Here is a 23,389-nt window from a genome sequence, read left to right as displayed (position 1 = left end):
TTTTACATGTGTACCGGGGGTGGGGGCAGTGGCACATTAGAGCAGCTCCAAGATCCTCTCTAATTAAAGCACCGCAGCGTCTCCGGTTTCAGTATCCCCCTGCTTAAAAAGGTGGTGGGGGTGCTTGAACTAAAGCTCGTTCAACACAGTAATTCCCCCACCCCTTGCTACAGCACTACCTCTTCTAACATGAGGCAGGATATGGGAAAGGCTGATAAATATCCAGTAAGAGAAGCCCATCCTTAAGTCATGTGATAAAGGGACTCAGCCAAATCCTTTATAAGCCAGCAGGTACAAGTAACTCAATACCTGCTGAGTGCCTACAAAAAAACAGCTGTACCTTTTTTTAAATTTCATTTGTAAAGAAAAGTATTTGTTTTCATTAACTTACTTTTGGCAGTAACCTTTGATAATAAATCATTTTAATTTGTGTAATTCTTGTAAATTTGTAATTCTTGAAATTCTTATAATTAAGTAGTGTACAAGAATGTAAACAGTCTATGGCTGTCTATTTGCATTTGCTTTACATATTATTCCCTAATCTCTTAATTTTTCTCCCTCTCTAAAAATCACATTATTTGCCTCTCCTCTATTTATGCCTCTGATCTGTAGGTTTATTTTCCCCTCCATCTTTAATAGTGTAACTAGACTACTTAAGCACAGTGTCATTTACGTGTAATAGTTTCCACCAGTTTAACCAAATAAATTTAAACAAAATTGTAGTTTAACTGGTATAACTCTTGTATAAATAACAGATTGATCTAACTTTATTCTAAGATATAAACCAGTCTTTATCAATGCTTTTGGACTCAAAGCACCCCTCTGAAAATTCCCAGCTCTTCATTTTTACTTGTTTCTTACTAAAGAAAAAGAATAAAGCAATTCTTAAGTTGCAAGACCAGGGAGATCTCAACAGGTAAGACTGTTTTTGACACAATCGATTCCTCTTTGAAACCTCTGGGTTTATCTTATGATTCATGTTTGCACACCTAACATTGTGTGGTACCTTACAGTACCCTTGAAAGGATGATATGGCAGCCCAGGGCACAGCAAACTGACTGAGAATCACTTATATAATCATAATATATTTTCCCCTTTATTATATTTTGTAACAAGAACAGAATAGCCACTACAAAAAAGTAGAACTTGATCTGCCCAAGCAATCGAAAAGTAAATGTCCTTCCCTATCATAGCCTGTATACATGCTAGAAAGATTTACATAATACAGCTATGTTTTTTCAAAAAGTGAATTTCAGTAGCTTTAAGTTGTTATCACACTTTGATTTTTGGAGCAGGCTTTGCAAGTTTCTTTCTATCTACCTCTAAAATTGTATAAATGTACCTGCTTGAGAAACTACCATGGAGTAGAAGAACAAAGGAAAAGAATATTTATTTACCAAAAGAAAAGCCAGTAGGAAGAAACAGTAGTCCATTACTAAAGAGATCTTTAAACAGGCATGCCCTAGATTCCTCTGTTCCATTGCATCATGAAGGAGAAAAGGCTCCCTCCCATGGTTAAACTGTGTAAGGCTTTGAGCACCTCTGTTGCAGCTCTAAAGTCCCCTCTGGGTATGAAGGGCTCCATTTCAAATGTGAAGCATTTAATAGAGATACTGTCTATGACATCATTGAATCATTGAATGCAACTGCAAATGTAATACATCTGGAAATCTTACTTTTGTTGAGGTCAAAGGTGAGATTCATTTTATATTGTAGTCAAATGAAAGCCGTGTCAGCCAAAAATTCTCTCTTGCAGAGGCTCTTTATTAGTATGTTAGTGTTATACTTTCTAATGTTTTACTATCTACAGTTTTTTTTTTTCTTTTGGGATAAATATATGTAATTGAATCAGGATTTAGTATTTGCAAATGAAAGTCTTCAGTGATAGAAGTATAATGAAAATATAGTAGATAAAGTAGCAAACACACTATGTTATTGGTATATATGTGTATATAGAATTGAACTGAACTTCCATGACAGAAACAGACAGGGTTCAAATTACACTTTGAGGGGGAGGGGCTTGCAAAAAACATAATTGGGCTGCCTATCACAATGCCCTAATAAAATCAGGTTATGAGTTTCAAATCTTACAGGGGAGCGCTCATCTCTTATGGGGAGAGAGGGAAGTTCAACCCCCCCCACCAGCTCCCCTGTAATTCAAACCGTGGAAGCTGATGTCTGCTATTATTTGATCTTTATTTCTGACCTCTTTATGACTTTTATGATTTGTTCTTTACTGACACTGTAAAACAAAGTACTATGATTTAAAAGTAAAAAAAAAAATGATTTTACTTATTGGAAGTGCACAGTGATTATATTTGTTATTTATCTAACATAAAATAGTATCTCCGTCCTGAGCCCAAAAAAATCCCATTTCCCACTAGCACAAAATATCAGCAGCTGGCCCAGAATGCAAAATAAAAGATTTGTTAGAAATAATAAATCAGTTGTTCACTTTTGACTTGAAACAACTTACAGTTTATAAATTTTCCTTATTACAATTACAGCAAGTAAACTCTTTCACCAACTCTCTTTGGGCGGCTCTATTTACATTCAAACTGATTAAACTAAAAATGAAGTCAAAAGTCCTTGGCAGTAATTATTTTTATGATGATATTTATTATGTCCCAGCAAATCATGGAGAATCCACTTGAAGAAGTAATATAATTTCCTCTAAGTTAATTGTGGCAGTTTTTTTTCAATCAGAAGAATTTTCAGCTGCTAAAAGTGCTGTTTTTAACCTTATTTTCCATGTGAGCAGGACTTAATATGGGGCTTTCATTTGTTCACTAAGAATAACTGGGATTATTAAAGAACATGTACAAAAAACAACCTTTGGAGAGCTATCATTTTATGGTGGAACACTCAACACCTGCACATAATACAGTTTTCAATAATGGATTAAAATACTTTGATAATTACCAAGAGATTTTATGAATTCTAATAAAATAAAATAAAAAATGCTCACCTTTTCAATAATTAAGGCACATTAGAATTCTGAAATGACTGAATAGAAGTGGCTGGCTAGAAATAGTAACTGATGATATAGTAAGTAACCCTAATTTTTTCCAATATCTTCTTTTCATGAGGATTTTAAATAATGGTAGGTGTTAATTTATAAATACATTCCAGTGAAACATTCAACAAAACTATGAACATACTTCAGTGAGCCCATGCCTTGGAATTGCCTTTTTTAATGCCAGTGCCAACAATCTAGTTTTTTAAGAGATACAAAGGGTCTGATCTAGCTTCCACTGAAGACAATAGAATTATTTTTACTGACTTAGGGAATTACACTGAAATGCATAAAATGGAGATAGGGGTGTAGGTTGTAGGTTCCTTAGCCTGACGAAGGGTTTTTGAACCCGAAAGCTTGCTTAATAATTGTTTTCCAACTATTTAAGTTGGTCTAATAAAAGATATCAGATTCACCCAAAGAACCTTGTCAAAAATGGGCATAAGAATTCATGCTGGTCATCATTAAGACCCCAGTGGGGTTAAATGAAACCACATCGGAGCACTACAAAAACAGGGACACATGGGCAGGGCATTTCAAGTTTTCAGATAAATGTTGCTGATCCTAATTATAAGGCATTGTGAGGGAAACAGAAAACACCTGTATTAAATTTTTAAACAGCAGCAGGCAAAAAGCTTCTATGACTTAATAGTTTTATATGTAGAACCAAATAAGAAATGATGGGAGCTATCACAATAACAACCTGATGCTCAAACCCATAAATGATAAATCACTAAAGTTTTAAACTTAACTAATTTTTTAAAAGGAAAAGGAGGATGAGTCAGCTGAAAATGAAGCAAGCCCTGCTCTATGCAGCCATATGCATGGACAAATGTTTCTCGTCCTTTGTTTTTCAGAAACAAGGTGTGTATGAGGAGACATGAGGTATTTCTTAAAGAAAAAAAATAGTGTTATGATAATCTAGTTAAGGACAGATATTCTGTAAAGAGAGAGAGGGAAGCTGAATTTATCAAGTCAATTCATTATTATCAATTTTGGTTCCAGAAATTAAAATAAATTCTGAGATGGTCAAATCATTTCTGGAAAAAACAAACAAACAAGATTTGGCACCAATTTTTTACTTTTCTTAAAATATGAAATGCATTGGATATTTTTAGGTTTAAAATTATTTCTTCTCCACACACCTGCAAGCCCTGATTTAGACACACCTGAAACATGTATTTGTGTAAAATTTATTCATATGAGTAATCCCACTCCCACTAATGAGGCTACTCATGTGAATAAAGAATAATCACACATGAAAGGCTTGCAGGCATTTATATGACAATTGGCTTTGGTTTTTTAAATAGTACAGCCCTTCCAAAGTTGTGCTGATGAAATTGCATCACCATTTATTCTTGCTGTACATATACATTAATTCTCCTGGAAACACACATATTCACATGCACGCACACACACACACACACCAGAAGCAAGATAATGTGTTAGTTCAATATGTATTCTTTTCTCAATTTTCAGAAAAAAAATGTGAACATTTCCATCCCCCTGCTCTGAGGGTTAAAAGAAGTGGATTCTCTAATTTGCATTCTGTTTAAATAAGAATAGAAGTGGATATACTCTTTGGCAGTAACAATGTCTCCGAAGATAAATGTTTTCTCCCATTAAAATCTCTGTTGCTTCAAGTCCTGGTTTTAACCTTCCATTTTGGTTGGAACTTTGTTGAGAGGATTTCAAACATGTTGGCAAAGGTCATACTCTCTGGGTGATGAGGTCACCTCCTTGCCCCTGGAGCAATGGGGTGAAGAAAGAGTGAATGAATCTACTTACTATCCATTGTACTTGTCGGCTGATATTGAGCCTTCCTATGCCGAATCATGCAGGGGATCAGCCCTACACATTTGACAGCCAAAGTGCATTTTCCTTCATGATGAGCCTTTCATAAAGACAAACCATTCTTCACTGAATAGTTGTACCCATTCAGGAACAATTGTGGCAAACTCAGCACATCACATATGGATAATTATGAGATGATTATGGATTCAATTTACAAAAGCTGTATAACATTTGGAAACCAGTGAAACTATAGTGTTTTGCCAAAAGAACAAAATCAAATGTTACCAAAAGCAATGGAAATTCTTGTACTTAAGTAGTGTACAAAAAAATAAGTAGACTATGTTAGTGGAAATAATACTGTGAAACGATGGTCTTGACAGTACAAAACTGGATTGAGATATTAATACCACCTTTCTCTCTTCTTTGCACTTTTAGTCTGACATCCTGATCCTCTTTCTATAGCCTGCTGACTTCTGCAGACACATTTTTCTCCCTGAGGAGTTCCTCAGCCAGTCCTCCCAAATATAATACAGCCTTTAAGCACCAAATAAGCAAAAACATAAATAAAACAAACCCTTTCTATCCTGTCAATAGACACTACGAAAGGAACCCTTTGGCTCTGGCCCCAGCACACACGCCTGACCACAACTTGTAGCAAACTGCTCTACTTGCTGCCTCTACCCTTGCTTACCCTTCTGGCAGCTATTTAAGGTTTTTAGCAGGACTCTCCTTGTCTTTTCAAATGACCCATATTTGTCCCATGATGCTGGGCTCACTCAACAGAGCTGACTGTTCCCCCTCAAAGGGAGACATTACTCTGTTTCACTACCTTAAAAATTGAAAGAATAAATAGGTATAAGGCAGCATTGTCAGAATAGAGCCACTAAGAACCCTGTTACACATTCAAATTAAAGCTGGACATAAGCCAGCTATAGAGCTGTTACACATTTTCAAGCACTAACTTGAAAATGGGAACTTCTGGAGGGACTGGACATATTTAAATCAGCAGGTCCTGATGATCTCCACCCCAGAGTGCTGAGGGAATTAGCAGAGGTCATTGCGGGACCCCTGGCATGGCTTTACAAGCACTCATGGTGCTCTGGCATGGTACCAGAGGACTGGAAAAGGGCCAATGTGGTTTCCATTTTCAAAAAAGGGAGGAAGGAGGACCCAGGAAACTATAGGCCAGTCAGTCTTGCCTTGATCATGGGTAAGCTTTTTGAGAGAATTATCCTGGCGCATGTCGACGAGGGACCAGCAGGAGAGGTTATGCTTAGGGGCAACCAACATGAGTTCATTAGAAGCAGTTTCTGTCAGACCAACCTGGTGGCCTTCTATAACCAGGTCACAAAATCCTTAGATGCAGGGGTAGCAGTGGATGTAGTCTTTCTGGACTTTAGGAAGGACTTCGACACTGTCTCTCACCCCATCCTCATTAAAAAACTAGGGGACTGTGGCGTCAACACCTACACAGTCAAATGGGTCACTAACTGGCTGGAGGGCCACACCCAGAGAGTGGTGGTGGACGGGTCATTTTTGACCTGGAGGGATGTGGGCAGTGGGGTTCCGCAAGACTTGGTCCTCGGGCCTGCGCTGTTCAACATCTTCATCAGCAACTGGGACGAGGGGGTAAAAAGCATCCTATTCAAATTCGCAGACGACACTAAGATGTGGGGAGAAGTGGGCATGCTAGAAGGGAGGAATAGGTTGCAATTGGACCTAGACAGGTTACAGGGGTGGGCAAATAAGAACAGGATGTGTTTCAATACTGATAAGTGCAGGGTACTGCACCTGGGGGAGAAGAACCAGCAGCATACTTACAGGCTAAGGAACTCCTTTCTCATCAGTACAGAGGCAGAAAAAGGATCTTGGAGTCATTATTGATGCGAAAATGAACATGGGCTGACAGTGTGGGGATGCAGTCAGGAAGGCCAACCGTACCTTGTCATGCATCCACAGATGCATCTCAAGCAGGTCCAAGGAGGTGATCCTCCCCCTCAATGCAACACTGGTCAAGCTGCAGTTGGAATACTGCGTCCAGTTCTGGGCATCGCACTTCAGGAGGGATGTGGACAACATGGAGAGGGTCCAGAGCAGGGCCACTCGCATGATCGGGGTCAGCAGGGTAGGCCCTACGAGGAGAGGCTAAGGGACCTGAACCAGTTCAGCCTCCACAAGAGACAGCTGAGGGGGGATCTAGTGGCCATTTACAAACTAGTCAGGGAGTACCAGCAGGCACTGTTGCCCTGAGCACTACTAGGATTGACAAAAAATAACAGTCACAAGCTGGCAGAGGGTAAATTTAGGCTAGATTTCAGGAGGCATTACTTCACTGTCAGGGCAGCTAGTATCTAGAACCATCTTCCAAGAGAAGTGGTGCTGGCTTCTGCCCTGGGGGTCTTTAAGAGGAGGCTAGATGAACACCTTGCCGGGGTTGTTTGACCCCTGTACTCTTTCCTGCCGTGGCAGGGGGTCGGACTTGATGATCTGCTCAAGTCCCTTCCAACCCTACCAACTATGAAACTATGAAACTTTATAGCTGGTTCATTCTTTTTATAGCTTGATAGCCAATTTTATCATTTGCAAGTGTGGCTGATCTAAATTTATTGCATAAGTCAGTTAATTTTATGATAAATACTTTGCACGTGTGGCTGGTCTGAATTTATTGCATGATTAACCAGTTAATTGCATAATATATGTAATGTGTAGCCGGGGCCTAAGGCTAGGAATAGATGTTACACATTAACCAGTTTAAGTGATCAGAAACTGAACAGAAGTTCAGAAACTGAACTGTAACAGAACAGAAGTTCAGTGCACATAAACCAGATTCAAAATGGCTGAAATTGGCTTAAAATAAACCTGGCTGAATATAGTATCAAACACAACTGATTTGGGTCAAACCAGTTTATGAAACTTCTCTCCCACATCCCTTCCTGGTTCAAGTTAAATCACAGTCCCCCAGTGTGCTTTTCAACCCTGGGCTGGGTTGCGCTATCTGGTCCCGCAAAGAAAGGTTGGGGGTGGGGAGCCAAGGACTGCCCCCCCCCACACCTCCCCAGGCTGTGGTGTGGTGTCTGAAACCACACCACAGCAAACCCTGGCTGGGGTCTGGGGCTAGGGATTAAAGTTAGACCCCCCTTCCCCTGATTAAACTCCTCTTCCCCAAGTACAGAGCTGCTCTGCTCTGCTAAACTTACTGAAACTTAGTGCTGGCTGTGACTGCACTACAAATCCCAGAGGCACCTGGAAGCAAGAAGAGGAGATGATGAGCAACCCTACAGAGTCCTTCTCTGACTTTGGACTGCAAATCCCAGAGACCTTGGGGACAGCAGGAAGAGAAAGTAAACACACAGCCTAGGCTGGCTACATGTCAGACAGCTGTGCTCTAAAGTCCCCACCTCCCCTGGGCTTCTGGCCTGAGCCACTGCAGGCATATGGCTGCATTTCCTGAATCAAAAGTAAGTGTTTGTCCAGTTTTTTTCAGTCTAATCTTTGCAATTTAGGCTAACCTGCAAATACTCAATTGATTCAATCTTGGGCTTTTTGACTGTCTGTACTTAGCCTAAATGTTTACAATGCATTCAGACACCACAGCAAAGAGCACAAAGGAAAAGCCTGGAGATTTATAAAAAAAAATAAGTGGATTTACTCACTTACACAAAGATTAGAGATTCGTTTTGTATGATGACACTCTACGTTCTTTACAGCTACACCTTGATAACTGGGATTTTGAATGATTTAAAAGAAAATTATCAGGAGGCTATAAACCATTTTTTTTTTTCTGGCATGCTGACACTCGGGCACCTTACAAGGTAGACCTTGTGGGTTTTTTGACATTCTAGCCAAAAATGTGGGCTACGCCTGGTCTAGCAACTTCTCACTCCACACCCATGAATGCCAGGAAACAGCTAGCAGAAGGTAAAGATACAAACATTCCTAAGCACAAGCGTGAGAAACAGTGGGTACAATGGATCCCCATGGATGTCAAATGGAAGCTCAGTCATGATAGTCACTGCAGGAAGACTATAAAGCCAGTGCCTCTGTCTACCTTAGCACTTAATGTATCTCTTGTGTTCCACTACTACCTGAGAAGCAGGGAGAGATTTTAGCCTCCCAGAACTGATTTGCTCCTTATCCAGAGCTATGCACACCACACTGTGGCCATATTAGACACCAATAAACTGCTTCACTTTTTGTCTGTCTGCACTCTCGGGCTTCTCTTGATTCTCCATGGTATATATCTGTTGGTCTGTTTACATTAAAGGAGCATACTTTAAATTAGCTAGTTTTGCCAAAGCAGCACAGAATTCACCCCAAACTGCAAAATACACATAAGAGGCAAGGTAAAAATTGGGGTGATTAAACCACATTTAGCACTATGCCACTGTGTCCACACCAACTGTAGTTTAAAGCTAGTTCAGGTGTGTCTATAGGAACTGCAGTCACTATGAGGTGGATATACCCTATTTTCTAACAATTTACCTTGCATTCTTGGCCAGCAAGAGACAGCTATAATCCCAATTTCAAACAGTGGGACATGCAAAACCAATGAGAGGGAAAAGGGAAAGACAAAGAGAGAAAGAAAGAATTTAGTAACTATAACATGGTTGGTTTAATATTTCAGTGGGGAAAATCATATTTTATTTAAACAATTTAAAAAATCACAATAGGAATTTGCTGATGTTAATATTCACCTAATATTAAATGTAACAAATTGCTGGATTCCCTCTCTTAGAGCTGAGCTGTTTTCTGCATGCCTGATGTACACTTAGAATTGACCAAAGTAGCTATATAAGATATTGGGATGTCATATCTTTGCTTCCACACCCACTCATTCTGGGCCTTCTAGCCCTCAACCTCAGCCTCCAGTCCAGCTCCCATGAAAGAAACACTCTTAAATCTGACATGTTAGTTAATAAATTTTGAGCTCCCTCAGAGGAATTGTGGCATTCAGGCTCCTCAGTTCCTGTAACCACTTAATTCTGGATTCTTTGCCTGCTTTCCTAAGCTAGATATAGACATTCAAAAAGCCCAATAGGGAACTGATCTAAGTTACGTGGTTTTCTATAAGCAGCATAGTTTACATCGGTAGCAAATAGAATGCAAGACATTTACCCTTTGGTGGGGGTGGCAAATCTTAGACCTGGTTTCACTATGTTTAAACCAATCTACGTGAGCTGAACTTCTGCTCTGTTACCAGGAATATAGACCAGTTTTGTGTGCCAAACTTCTGTTATGTTATGGGTACAGACTGGTTTCCATACACTTATACTGGTAAAAGTGTAATATCTGTACCTGGCCCTAACTGGTGAATCCCTAGTTCTCCCTTACCCTTCACTGAGTTCTTCCTCTTTCATGAATATGGGGCCTGTCTTCAAGCCCCAGTAGTAAATGAATTCCATGTCCTACATCCCTATTAATGCACTCTGGGCACCACTCCCCTCTCTTTCTCTCCCCCCAACAGACTGAAATGTTATACTGCAACACATGAAAAGAGAATCCAATAGTTTTTAGTTATCAGGATAAAGGATGTTTTCAGCAATGCAACCGCTCTGCTTCCTATGCTCATTCTGCATTTTTGGCCTCTCATGAGAGGAGGGGATAGACACACAATATGCTCCATTATCACACTGCCCCACTTCTCCTCCGCCATGGATGACTGGTGCCTCCCGAATATGGAGGGGGGGGAGGGGCACCAGATCACCAACTGCTGATGGGGAGGGAGGTCCCCCAGCAGCCAACCATCAACCTGGGGGGGTGGTCCCCCAGAAGCTGATTGCAGACTGGAGGGAGAGGGGAAAGGGGTCCCCCAGCAGCCAATTGCTAAGCCAGCAGCAAAACTGGAAGTCCTCTTCCACTGGCACTTCCGATTTCATGGGTGGGTTTCCGGAGGGTGCATGGCTGATCTCAGGGAGTACATGTATGACCAATGCCCTTTTCTTTCAGAAGAAATTATATCTCTGTTACTTCTGAGCTCTCCCCTACCTCCTTTCTCTTAAGTGAAAATAGAGCAGGTTGCTCAAGGAGCAATATGTTTACTGTCTCCTACTTGCTAAAGAGACTGGTATGTTTGGGCTGCTCTCTTCATTTCTTTCCCTCATCTCCAAGGAAAGAGACAATAAAACAGTAATATGGATGTGATATTTAACAGCAATTAAAAAAGGATTCCCAAAATATTAAACTGAACTTGGTAGTTGATTACATTGTGCATGTGATGGGAGCCACACCGCAGACAACTTGCAGCAGATGCTTCAGTAAGTCTGCCTGTGACTGCACTCAAAGGATGAAAGAAATTGAAAGTGTAGACCAGTAAATTCAATCCACTTGGCAGATATATGAAATATATTTTATGGTGTACAGAAAAGAGAAATAGACTCTTTGCAACATAACTTATTACCCCAAAGCCTTGGTAATCAGTCAAATCAGAAGGGAAATGTGCTCTTTGCAACTTGGACACAGTATACATATGCAATTAATGGGTATGGTCACTAGAACTGGATTTTTTTTGGCTAAATGCTTTTTCATCAGAAAAATATGACATCAAAACCAGAATGTATTATTTGACTGTACCAGTGTTGATGGAACTTTCATCAAGAAAGGTTTCTCAGAAATTGAACCTAGATATCTCCATCCCAAATGAGCACCCTAAGCAGTATATTATCTAAAGTGAGCTTCCTTTCTCCCTCTCTCTTCCACGGAACAGGATTATTTTTTCTTTTAATCTTGGAAATTTTGATGAGATGTGAAAATCATTTCCTGCCCAGCCTAGTGGTGAGTGGTTGGCAAAAGATAGCAAGACCTAGGATGGAAACAGATGGCTTCAATTATTGCACTTAGGAGATACATGAAATGTGGTTGTGCATGCATGCAACAGCAAGACGGGGTTCTCCCGGATTCTTGTCCAGACATCTGGCACTAACACAGCTTTTACTGTGAGACTATGAAGGAACATGACACACTACACACAATTAACAACCAAATAGATTAATCAAGCTGTGATTAACAAAAAATATATATTTTTGTGTGATTTTGTGTACGTGTGTAGGAATGAAAGAATACACAGCAAATTCATGAGTACTCTTACCTAGAGTACCAGTATTCAATAATACATTAAACCAAAAAGCTCATATTGCTCAAATAACTCAAAGCTATAGACACCTAATTATGAAGGCTTTTTTCACACGTAAGCTAAATGTAGACAGTCAAAAGGCCCAAAGCAGAACTGATTCAATCTACACAGGTTGTTCTAAGCTGCATAGATTGAACCAATACAGAACTGAACTGACATTCAGTCTTTCCTTGGCAAATGCCTGCACTGGCCACTAGCAGAAGGAGAGGGGCGCTCACAGACGCCTCCCAGCTCCCCTAGGCTGGGAACACGAGGGCTCTAGCCCCTTGCCAACCTCTGGGATGTCAGGCACAGTGGGGATGGGAAGGGGGACAGGCAGGGTGGGAATGGACTCCTGCTTTGGCCCACCACTCCACCAGCAGAAATTGGCTGGAGGGAGAAAGCCTCCTGGCTCTGCCAGCTGGGAATACCAGGGTCCTGGGCCTGTCAGCCACAGGCGGGCAGGCAGGGAGGATGGACCCCCACTCTGGTCCGGCCCCATCCCAGCAGTGGTTGGTTGGTTGGTTGGTTGGTTGGTTGGTTGGTTGGTTGGTTGGTTGGTTGGTTGGGAGGAAAGCCCCCAGGCACAGATTTCCCTCTTCTCTCCTCTTGCAGAGCAGCTATGCTGGCTGGGAATGTAAGAGTCCAACCTCCCCACCAGCCATTAGGAGCCAGGCTGTGAGAGAATGGGAAGGAAGGAAATCCTGTGCCTGGAGGCTTCCCCCTCCAATGACTTGTCTGACCCTGGCTGGGGGCGGGTAGGGCCAAAGTGGGGGTCAATTCTCCCCCTCACTTGCTCCCTGTGCTGCCCACAGGCCTAGCTGGGAAGCAGCAGAGATTTTGCTGCCTCAGCTCTGTGACGGCTAGGGGGGAAGGGTTGGGGGGAAGTAGGCCACCCAGCTCAGCTGGAGCTGAAAGCTGGGGCCACAAAGCATGCTGGTATGCTGGAGGACTGTGACTTGATTCCCTGTGGGATCTGGGACAGGAGTTGGATAGACTAGTTTACCCTAAATTAGTTAAATCTGATATCACACCCACTGAGGTTTGTCTTAAACCAGTCTTGGCCATTATGAAAACAGTTTATGTGCAAATGAACTGTTGTGGTACATATTTGAACCAGTTTCTGATCACTTATATTAGTGTATGCGTAATTTCTGTCCCTAGCCATGGTGTCAAACTGTTAGCACAATCAGAGCAGAGCAATAGCCCAGTGTCATCCCCACCACTGCAGCTGGGCAGATCAGGCCAAGGGGGATCCCGTGCTGGCCTAGGGAGAAGTGTGGGGCTCCCCTATGGCCAGACACCCAGCTCAGGGGGCTGGCACTGGGAGGGGGACTCTTTCCTCCTTGGGGAGCAGGCTGGGAGGTGTGCTGTAACACCTCTTGCCTTCTGGCATGAGTCAGGTCTTCACCTGTCTTTCCCAATTGAAAACTGCACATCAGTTCAGTTCATTTTCAATTTAATCTATGCAGCTTAGAGAAACCAGCGAAGATTGAATCAATACTGCCTCATGCTTTTTGACTGTCTCTTCTTAGCCAAAGGGTACAAAATTCCAGTGGTGTATTCATGTTTTCAGTTGCAGTGTTGCCCTGCAGCCACATTCATACTCTTCTACATTGCTGCAGTTGCACTGGCTCTACACCTTTTATTACAAAATTCCTAGGGCACCTGCTAATGTAACAGCTTCTTAGAAATCAGATGAGCCACCTAAGCAGTAACCAGTACACCTTGGAATTGTAGAGGAATTCACTGGGGCTATCACTCTCCTCTGATTGCACTAACAACTTAACAGAAGTAATTGGCACTGTAAAGACCACAGTGTGGTTACATTTTCTCAAAGCACATCTAATCCAAATAGTGGCTGCAATTCCTGTACATCTTTAGAATATTTTTGCTACGTATACAAGGTGTATTGCAGGCATGCTAAGGAGGCCACAAAGTGATTAGCACAACAGATTCCCTAACATGACAGGATTTAAATGTGAAATGGGACAAACAGCCCTATTCTCTCTCAAGTTTGAGGCAAATGTACAAGAATAGACCCTTAATAAATGAATTTAAAAGCATAAAACATTTCCACTATGTGCAAAAAAGGTCTTCATAATTAGGCCTCTATAGCTTTGAGTTGTTTGAATAATCTCAACTTCTAGAATAGAGTTTAGTAAAAACTGAAGCTAAAGTACAGTAGCTTTTTGTCTGTGAATGTTAAACAAGAGAGCCTCCTAATGAGCTCTTCCTGTATTTGCAAGTGGAAAAGCAGGAAAATGATTTTTCAATTAGGGAAACTTCCTCTAACTCCTTTGTGTGAACATACCTTCTGAGAATTTCTCTCCTCAATTCAGCTTACAGTAAAGTCTGGAGTTAATTGAAGAATTTAAATAATTAATGGAACCATTTCAGCTGTTACTAGATGTTCATATTTTTAATGCAGCTGCCAAAATAAAACAAAGTGATAGTGCAGTTACAAACTAAAAAAACACATACAGGCTTATTAAACTAAAAAAGGATATTGAATATAGTGCAGATACACAGACATATTGATTCCATGTAAGTAGCCTGCTGTGCACCCAATACATTCTTCTCTGAACTTAGTAATATATCCCATACTCTGCATCTATGTTTCATTTGGAACATGTTTTGCTTTTCTGTTCATTTTTCCCCTCCCTTTGACAGATAAAAAGAAGAGAAAAAGCAATTGGATAGTTTTAAAGAGAGGCAAAGAGGATATACAAAGGGTATGTCGGATGTATGGAAAAATCTCTCCTTGGCAAGAAAATTACTCATAACACATGAAAGGTGCAGTGCAAGTGAGTTATGAAGGTCATTTCCTTGTGAATACAGTTACAATATTTTCCACGTTTCGCATGAACCTATCATGAATTATGTAATGTTTTTTAAATTAGATTTACTTTTGTGTGGTAAAAAAAATCACATCTCATGGTCTGGATTCTGCTACCTACTTTAAATGGTATCATTTTCAATGAAAATATAAGATTTTAAAAGGATTGAAAAATATTACACAAGAAAACTGGCCATTTCACTGTTCTAAAATATATCAAATACAAACTATACCAAGCAAATCCATGTCGGAGTATGCTTTGTTTGAAGTCTGCCTATTCTTCTGCTCCACTGATGATAAAGAAAGGCTGGAAGAAATGGGACTATTAAGTTTAGATACAAGAAGATTGAGGAAGATGATGGGGGAAAGGGGTCTTGGTAATAGTCTTCAAATAAGAAAAGAGTTGTTAACAAGATGGTAATTAATCATAGTCTCCATCCACAGAGAACAGGACAAAAAGTAATAGACTAAAATTGCAAAAAAAAAGGGAAATTTATGTTGGCTATAGGTATGCTGGATATTGGGAAGAATTTTCTAAGTGGACCAGATTACCTAAAAAAACTGTGGCATCTGTCCCTGGAAGTTTTAAAATCAAGGTTAGATAAATATTTGTCTGGGATTATCCTACTTTGAGCAGAGGAGTGGACTAGGTGAGCCTCTCAAGTGCCTTCTAGACCTATTTTTTATTATTCTATTACAAGAGGATATCTCTTAAATAATATTCGGGGTGCTTGTACACATGATGTCACGATGTACACATGATGAAAATTTCCCTTTGTGTGGCTTAATGGCATCACGTTACACATACATGAGTTTTGTGGCATTTCAATGAGTTTGCATTGTTGCAAACTAAACTACATTGTGATGTAGCTTAGTTTGCAACATTGCAACTTGGAACGTTGCAGCTGTTAGTCATTTAGGCCCCCAGCCACAGGACAGGCAGGCAGGTTCTGCAGAAAAAAAGGATTGGGCTCCTCCCCACTTCTGCTTTCAGCAGGTTCCGGCAGCACAGGGAGGTGGCAGGAGGGTGGCTGGGTGTGCTGGCAGCCAGAGAAGGTAGCAGGGATGGTGCATGGGGCACAGGGCTGCCCAGGTGGTCTGCTAAGCTTCCCTGAGCCTGCTCAGGCTTCCAGTGTGTGGTAAAAATACAGCATAATCTATATTTTCCTACTTTTATAATTGCTTCTGCATATTTTCATAAGTGCTTTTGCTAAGGCATATATGCTAATGATAGATTTACGAGCATGCACAAAGACTTCTACAGACAGAGCCAGGAACAGATGCAATAATAACTCCTTACGAGAGATAAGAGAAGAGGAGCAGGGAAGATGCTGAGGTGGAGAGACCAGACCCTGACCGAAGGATGACCGCAAGGGGCTTAAGAACTGCCCCTGGGAGGGGATTTAAGATGTAAATGAGACATGTATGTAAACCATCATAGAACATGTAACTGCTAGACATACAATGCAAGACGTAATGCTAAGTCTGCCAATAATTGTACGATACGTTGAAATCTATTGTTTACCTTGGCTATAAAAAGACGTTTCAGACCCAGTTTGTTGTCGACCCTTGATCTGAGTGGTACAACTCCTGGGTCAGTCTGTTTGCAAACAAATAAATCTGAAATTGGACCTAGCCTGTGTGTGACTCTCTCCTGGGGTGGATTGGACAAGCCTCCAGGGGCACGAAACTAGCCGTTTGTGCAACAAGTGCCCCCTGCCACCTTCTCCAGCTGCCAGCACACCCAACCGCCCTCCTGCCACCTCCCTGTGCTGCCCCAGGGGCAAGCCAGTCTATTCCAAGGTGGCCCCAGGCATTCTGACAGCTGCAGGAGCATGAGGAAGGCAGAAGTGGTGAGGAGCCTCATCCTTTTTTTCTGCAGAGCCTGCCATCCCCCCACACCCACACACCCCCCTCTACCCCTACATCCCTGCTTATCTGGGACAGAGCCTTTGTTGATCCACCACTGCAGCCTTGCCCCACCCCTATTTGCTCCAGCAGGCTGAGGCAGCATGCTGGGGCAGCAGGGCAGGGGCACACGGTAACCATAAAAATGCTCTGGCCAGGTGCCAGAGCATCTTTTTGGGGGACTCAGCTTCTGGTTGCTTCAGGGTATGCTCCAGAAGCATGACCTGTACCACTTTTTTCAGCATGTTTATAAATAGATCTCTCTCTCTCTATAGATAGATAGATAGATAGATATACTTGGTTTTCATCACAATTAGAGTCTATGCTGGAACATTTTTTCGTTCCCAGCATGCCTCTTGCAGTATCTTAAACTGCTTTGAGAATCCGCAGCAAGCACATGCTCACTCATCTGGATGCGGCCATTGAAAGCACTAAGCACAAGTTAATGAGATTTAACACTTCGATGCTCACATTTTAACTGTCCTTAGTATGGTCTAAGTGTAACATGTAACTTCACCCTTAGAAGATCATTAATTTCTTACATTAGTGTAACAGACTGCCAAGTGGGCTCACCAGATTGGCTTGAAATACTTACCCTGGGCTAGAAACAGTGCTGGTGAATTCTGAGCGACCCCAAGGGTGGAGCAGGGGAGCCCTGCCCTGTGGAAAAGGAAAAGCCAACTGAAAGAAGGGGTTTTCAATCCCCTCATTTTCATGGAAGGGGGCTGGCCAGGATTGGGGGCCTGCCACCCTGAGCCCCAGTGGGCTGGTTTGCAAGCCAGGGAGTGAATGCCAGAGTGGATAAAAGCAGCAGCCAAACTGGTGTGTGGGGGCTGCTGACAGTGACTCCTGGGAATGATGCAGGAGGCCCAAGAAGAGCTGGGGAGAGCTGACCCAGCAGAGGGAGCAGAGACACCCCTCTGAAGAGCCTCAAAGGCCCTGGGAGAAGAAGTCAGCGGCAGTGGGCTGTGCCTCCACCCCTGCAGCAGAAAAAGAGCAGTGGCCAGGGTTTGGGGCAGACAGCTGGTGCCCCAAGGGCCCATCGCAGTGTGCTGGATGTGTTGGGTGTCCCAGAGGCTAGGGTGGCAGTCGGCCCCCCACTCCACTGCAGAAAAGCAGCAGCAGCCAGGAGTGCAGGCAGCATCCTTATCCAGAGCACGGAGCTGGTCTGGTGAGTTGAAGAAACCCCTTACCTTCCCTGGGGAAGCAGGACAGCAGCAGGCAAGGCATTGGGATCTTGAGGAGCAGCAGAGCGCCTGGACGAGGGTCCATGGCAGCTCAGGGCACAGGCCAACGCTCGGAGCAGGATTGGTGACCTGCGAGGCATGTGGGGTGCCCGGCCAGTCATCTGGAGCAGGAGTTTAGAGCAACGACCCCTGGGAGCTGCCTGTGCTGCCTACCCTCTGCCACTGACTGCCCCAAAGGGGACTCAGTCCTGTCTCTTATTCTGCAGCTGATTTGTCATCAGATGGAGTCCCTGAGCTTTGTGCTTGGGTCATGCCGATTGCTGCAGGAGCCTACTCTGTTGCTTGTTGCTTGCCTTTTTGGTTGCCACAGAGGGTCACCCTTCAGCCTTTTTGGGGGTTGGGGTTTGATACAATTTGATTGCTGCAGACCAGAAGAACATAACCTGTTGCAGTCTGTCACTTATTGGGAAGCCTGTTGGAGCTGCTGGGAGTGACCACCTTGCTTCCTTGTGGTAGCATCTCAGCAGTGGCTGAAAGCTGCCAGTTAACCCACCTGTGGTTCTTGAGTCAAGGGCTGACTAAGGCATTCTGGTTTGTTTTGTGATTCTGGTTATGCCATTTAAGTTAACTTGTAAATAACCTTTCCTATTGTTCTTGTTTTGTAAATAAAATGGAAATAGTTAAATCAGTTAAGTGTTAGACCTTCTTGGGACCATGAGCAGCTCTGTGGGGAGCAGGGCTGGCTGGAAATTAATTGGTGCTGGCCAGAAGCCCTGCCCCATTCTCACCACGCCATCCCTGATATTGGGCAGAGGTGGTAACTATTATGCCGCCACCCGGGTTACATTAGCAAATATGCACCGAAGGAACAAAGAGAGTTTGATAATGCTCTGTTTACTGGGGAAAATCTATCTTCCATCACAGTAAAACAGGATTCATGTTACCCCTCATATTGCATTGGGTTACATCTGGTTAAATTTACATTACAAAGAATACAGTAAAATTAAGAAGAATGGAAAACATTGACTGCACCATCAAGGGTGCAGATAGACATGCAGCTGCCCGCTGTAACTGAGAACACTTTGCATGAAGCGTTCTGAGTTACAACTATCCCTCGGAACAAACAGAAGTTCACTCTTGGTTCCAGGGAGGAGAGGAATTTAGCTGATGGCTGTGAGCCTGCAGCCAGTTTCCCCTTGCAAGTTCCCCTGCTCTCTGCTAGAATGCAAAGATTTCAGAATGGGAGGGAGGAAAGGAAGCAGAGGAAGCTCATTCTAGAAGTTCCCCAAGCAGTGCTGGAGGATAGGGTGGGTGAATTGGAGCCCCCTCCATGCACCCCCCACCCCGGTGGGGCACCAATCCACCTTCCCCACCCTCCAGTGGGACCTGAAATGCCCCCCCCAGACCAAACTCTCTCTGCTCCTTTCCCCCCCTCCCATTCTGAAAACAGCTCAAGGTTGGTAGGCACTGAAGACAGAAGTTAAAAAGATGCTCTGTTTTGAAACATCTTCATCTGACCCATCATGCAATTTTCACCTGATATGACATTTTTTAAGGTATCTGCAGCTGCACAATTGTTTTTGGTCACTGCTATAAACTGCTTTCTGTGGAAAGATCAGGCAAAAACTGTCACTTCTGTCTGTGCCCCAAATTATAGGAAAACCTCCGCCCTTCTCAGCTTCACCCAGGTCATTCATTGTTTTGTTGCAAATGAGCTTGTTTATGCTTTGAAGTAAATCTCAATAAAGACAGCCAAATCTTATATAGACATACACGGAGTAAAACTATCTTTACCTATTGAAATACTTTACTAATTTAGGACCCCAGAAACTCAAGTATTAAAGATGCCTATACATGAGCAGCAAGGCTGCTCCAACACACTGGAAATCCAGCACATTGGAGCAGACTTGATTAATCAAGTCTGCTGGAGTGTGGCTATTGCCAAGCTCTAGCAGCTTCCTGTGGCTCATGTATCAGCATGCCCATGCTTAAAAATGGTGGTGGGGGCATCAAATGAGCTTTAGTTGAAGTGCCCCCACCACCAGTTTTAAGCATGGTGCTTAAATTTGATGCTGTGGCACTCTAATTAGAGTGGCTGTCAGAGCCACTGTAATAAGGCACTGCCCCCCACCATCCCCGGAGCATATTTAAAAGTCCCCAAAGACACTGGTTAGTGCTCATTAGGACAATGAATACTGAGCTCCTGTCCTGCTAATTCACTGAGATAGGATGAAGACTTACCTTTAGAAAAGTGGTGCTCAGTCTACAACCTATGGGAAATCAGGGCCAAGCAGCTCAGCCTGGCATGTCCCCTTCCCTCCCCTGAGTCATGCTGCATCCCTTCCTACTCTCTCCCTCTCCCATCCCCTAAGCAGGCACTGCTGACTCTTGCCATCCTTTTCTCCCCTCTCCTCACCCTTACCCCACACCTGCAACCCTAGGTTGTCACTTGAGGTAAGCCCTCCCCCTACCATCCCTGTGAAACTGGCAGCCAGATCTCTACCCCTTCTTCTCCCAGAGGGGAGTGGTGGTCCACAGTGAGCCAGGTTGCAAGCACCTGGCCTTCTACTCTAAAAGATTGAGCTCTAATGTGCTAAAGCAGTAAGAAGTTCCTGTTGTAGGGGAGGAAAGAAAGACACAGCAGGACACAGGTGGTTACAGAGGGGATCAGCAACATGGCACAAAAAAAGGAAGTAAACAGGCTGAGTTGCTTGACACTCATCCACCATGCCACAGGCTGGATCCAGTTGTCTTGGAGCCTGGATCCAGCCTGTGGACTATACGTTGAGCACCACTGCTTCTAGAATATACTGAGGATAAATCATATTAGAGATTTTGAGGGAATAAGTGGAACAATGTTTTTTATTAAAAATCAAAGGCTGTATGGCTATTTCGATCTGAGGACCTTATAAAGTGTTCAGTACTGGTACAGCAGAGCAGGAAGGCATTAATGATCATCTGATAGGTTCCTTCACTAAATATTATGATATTTAAAGATCTCCACAGTATTTTGCACTGTACACTAATTTATTGTTGAAATTATTTGGCAGTGCTGAGATCAGATACTTTCTAAATAAACAATAGCAAAGCTAATTTTGGTAATTGCCAAGGAAGACAAGTCAGTTAAAATGTGGGGGTGGAGGGGAAGGGGTTCAACATTCAATATAAACTTGATGTCAAACATAATCCTGGAGTATTATATGACACCACACAAACCAAACCAAAATCTGCAGATTCCTAACAGTACCAATAGTCAAGGATACAAGCCAAAACAAAATTGGATTTTCCGGGAAGAAAAAAGTTTTGTGGTCAAGGAACTTGATGTGGAGCCAGGAGATAAGCTTTGTATTCCCCAAACTGCCATAGGTTTCTTTTGAGCAAAACAAGCTCTAAAGCTCTTTTCCCGCATCTGTAAAATGTCAAAAGCACTTTCTGTACTAAATTCTTTCATATTCAAAATTCCCTTTTTGATATTTTATTGGAAGTTGCTATATAAAGTAGAAGTACTTAAATGCCTTGGCTAGTATTTGCATTCCATTGTCTTCTACTTAGTGGAATGCAAACAACTCAACCTTGTCCCACAGACTCCAATACTTTTAAATCCTGTGCTTGGGTGATGACAGCTACGTAAGTAAATGGTCAGATTGAAGGAGATGCAGTTAATCCCAGTTCTCCTAACTTTAACTAGTAGGGACTCATAGGGAACTGGGGGACTCATCCTGCCAGGCTGGGGCTGCTCCCCTCAGCTCAACATGCTGTGGAGGGGCTGGCTGGGGCACAAGGGTGCTTCAGTGTGGGGCTTGCCAGCAGGCAGCCCTGGCACTGAAGCACTCTTGTGCCCCAGCCAGCTAGGGCAGCATCTACAAGTTCTATCCTGCTGCAGAGTAAATTAGTTTTCTCCAGCTTAATGCGGGTGCACATGTAGATCCTGAGATGTTTACTGCACAACTAATTAGTCTACTCTGCATTAAATGTCTTGTATAGACATGCCCACTGTGATGATGTTGGCATAGGTCAAGTTTCCACTCTGCCTGATTGACCAATGGGATCTTGTCTATTTAAAGACAATGAGATGGCCCTTCTTCTTTCTTTGGTGTTCACCAGAAATTCCATCTTGGACATGACCTCCCCAAAACAAAGTTTTGCCAAAGCTTACAAGTTGGTTTGCTTTTTTAAATTTTTTTTTCCAACAAATTTTTCAATAGTCTTTTCATTGAAAAAGTCCTGACCAGAATAATTTACCACAGCAATATCATTTGAAATCTGATATCCTGGGAAGCCAAGACAAATCAAGGGTTTTGAGTTTTGTCTAACTGTGGAAAGGTAAAAAAGCAGGCTAATATATATTTGTACTAGTGATCTCAATGGGACAATTAAAACTGTGTGGAAGCCTCATGCAGTTAATAGAGAATCTTCTCTATCTCATATAGGTAGGGTCCAGTGCTTTCAGAGCTAAAGCACTTGAGTTTTCTCTATTTTCTCAAAGTAGTACCAAGTGCCAGCGTGCAGGACCAACGATGAAGTCATAGTTTCATAGTAGCTAGGGTCAGGAGGGACCTGAACAGTCATTTAGCCTGACCCCCTGCCACAGGCAGGAATGAATGCTGGGTTCACACAACCCCAGACAGGTGATCATCCAACCTCCTCTTGAATTTGCCCAAGGTAGGGGTGAGGACCACTTCCCTGGGAAGTTGGTTCCAGATTTTGGCCATACTAACTGTAAAATATTGCCTTCTGATCTCTAACCTAAACCTATTCTCCATCAGCTTATGACCATTGTTCCTTGTCACCCCAGGTGGTGCTGGGAAGTAAAGGGCTCTGCCTATTTGCTGTTGATCTCCCCTGATGAGCTTGTAGGCAGCCACCAGATCCCCCCTCAGCCTCCTCTTGCTGAGGCTGAACAGATTCAGGTCCTTCAGTCTCTCCTCGTAGGGCCTGTCCTGCTGCCCTCTCACCAAGCGAGTGGCCCTCCTCTGAACCCTCTCCAGGATGGCCACGTCCCTTTTGAAGTGCGGCGCCCAGTACTGGACGCAGTACTCCAACTGCGGCCTAACCAAAGTCACATAGAGGGGAAGTATCGCCTCTCTGGAGTCCTGGAATATTTTCTTGTTCATGATCACCTCAACTAAACAGCAAGTAGAAAAATTCCCAAACCCCATCTAAATACTACAGCAATGCATAACTATTTAGAAAAAAATGTCAGTCGTACAGGATTATATGCATTCAACCAGGTTTCTCAGACCATTTTGAAACTGATTTATGTGCACTGAACTTATGTTCTGTTACAGGTTTAAACCAGTTTCTGATAACTTTGACTGGTTTATGTGTAACTTCTGCCCCCAGCCCAAAGGACTAAAAATCTACTGAATTACTTGCAGCAATCCTCTCCTTTAATAAATCTGTTATCTGAATTTGCTTCAGTTGAGAATGCAGCCAACAGCACATGATCCTCAAAGTTTCCACTGTGCACCAGTTGTGTAGAGAAATTCAAACAAAACAGGAATTCAGAGAGAAACTGCCACTCTTCCCTACCCTGT

At 42.8% G+C, this 23,389-nt stretch overlaps 1 protein-coding gene and 1 long non-coding RNA gene across 4 annotated transcripts in view; one reads left to right on the top strand and one right to left on the bottom strand.

The window, feature by feature from the left end:
• MID1 (midline 1) overlaps positions 1-23,389 on the bottom strand; it is a 400,427-nt gene that overhangs the window by 287,502 nt on the left and 89,536 nt on the right. The window lies entirely within an intron of this gene.
• LOC109285001 (uncharacterized) overlaps positions 17,365-23,389 on the top strand; it is a 138,624-nt gene continuing 132,599 nt past the window's right edge. For both annotated transcript variants that reach the window (XR_009459148.1, XR_002092673.2), the window contains exon 1: positions 17,365-17,836. This is a non-coding gene — a long non-coding RNA (uncharacterized LOC109285001). The remainder of the gene's footprint in view (positions 17,837-23,389) is intronic.

This window comes from Alligator mississippiensis, chromosome 1 (assembly GCF_030867095.1).
Source record: "Alligator mississippiensis isolate rAllMis1 chromosome 1, rAllMis1, whole genome shotgun sequence".
Classification (NCBI taxonomy): Eukaryota; Metazoa; Chordata; order Crocodylia; family Alligatoridae; genus Alligator; species Alligator mississippiensis.
Note: the sequence above shows the minus strand (reverse complement) of the source record. Positions and strands in the feature narration are given on the sequence as shown.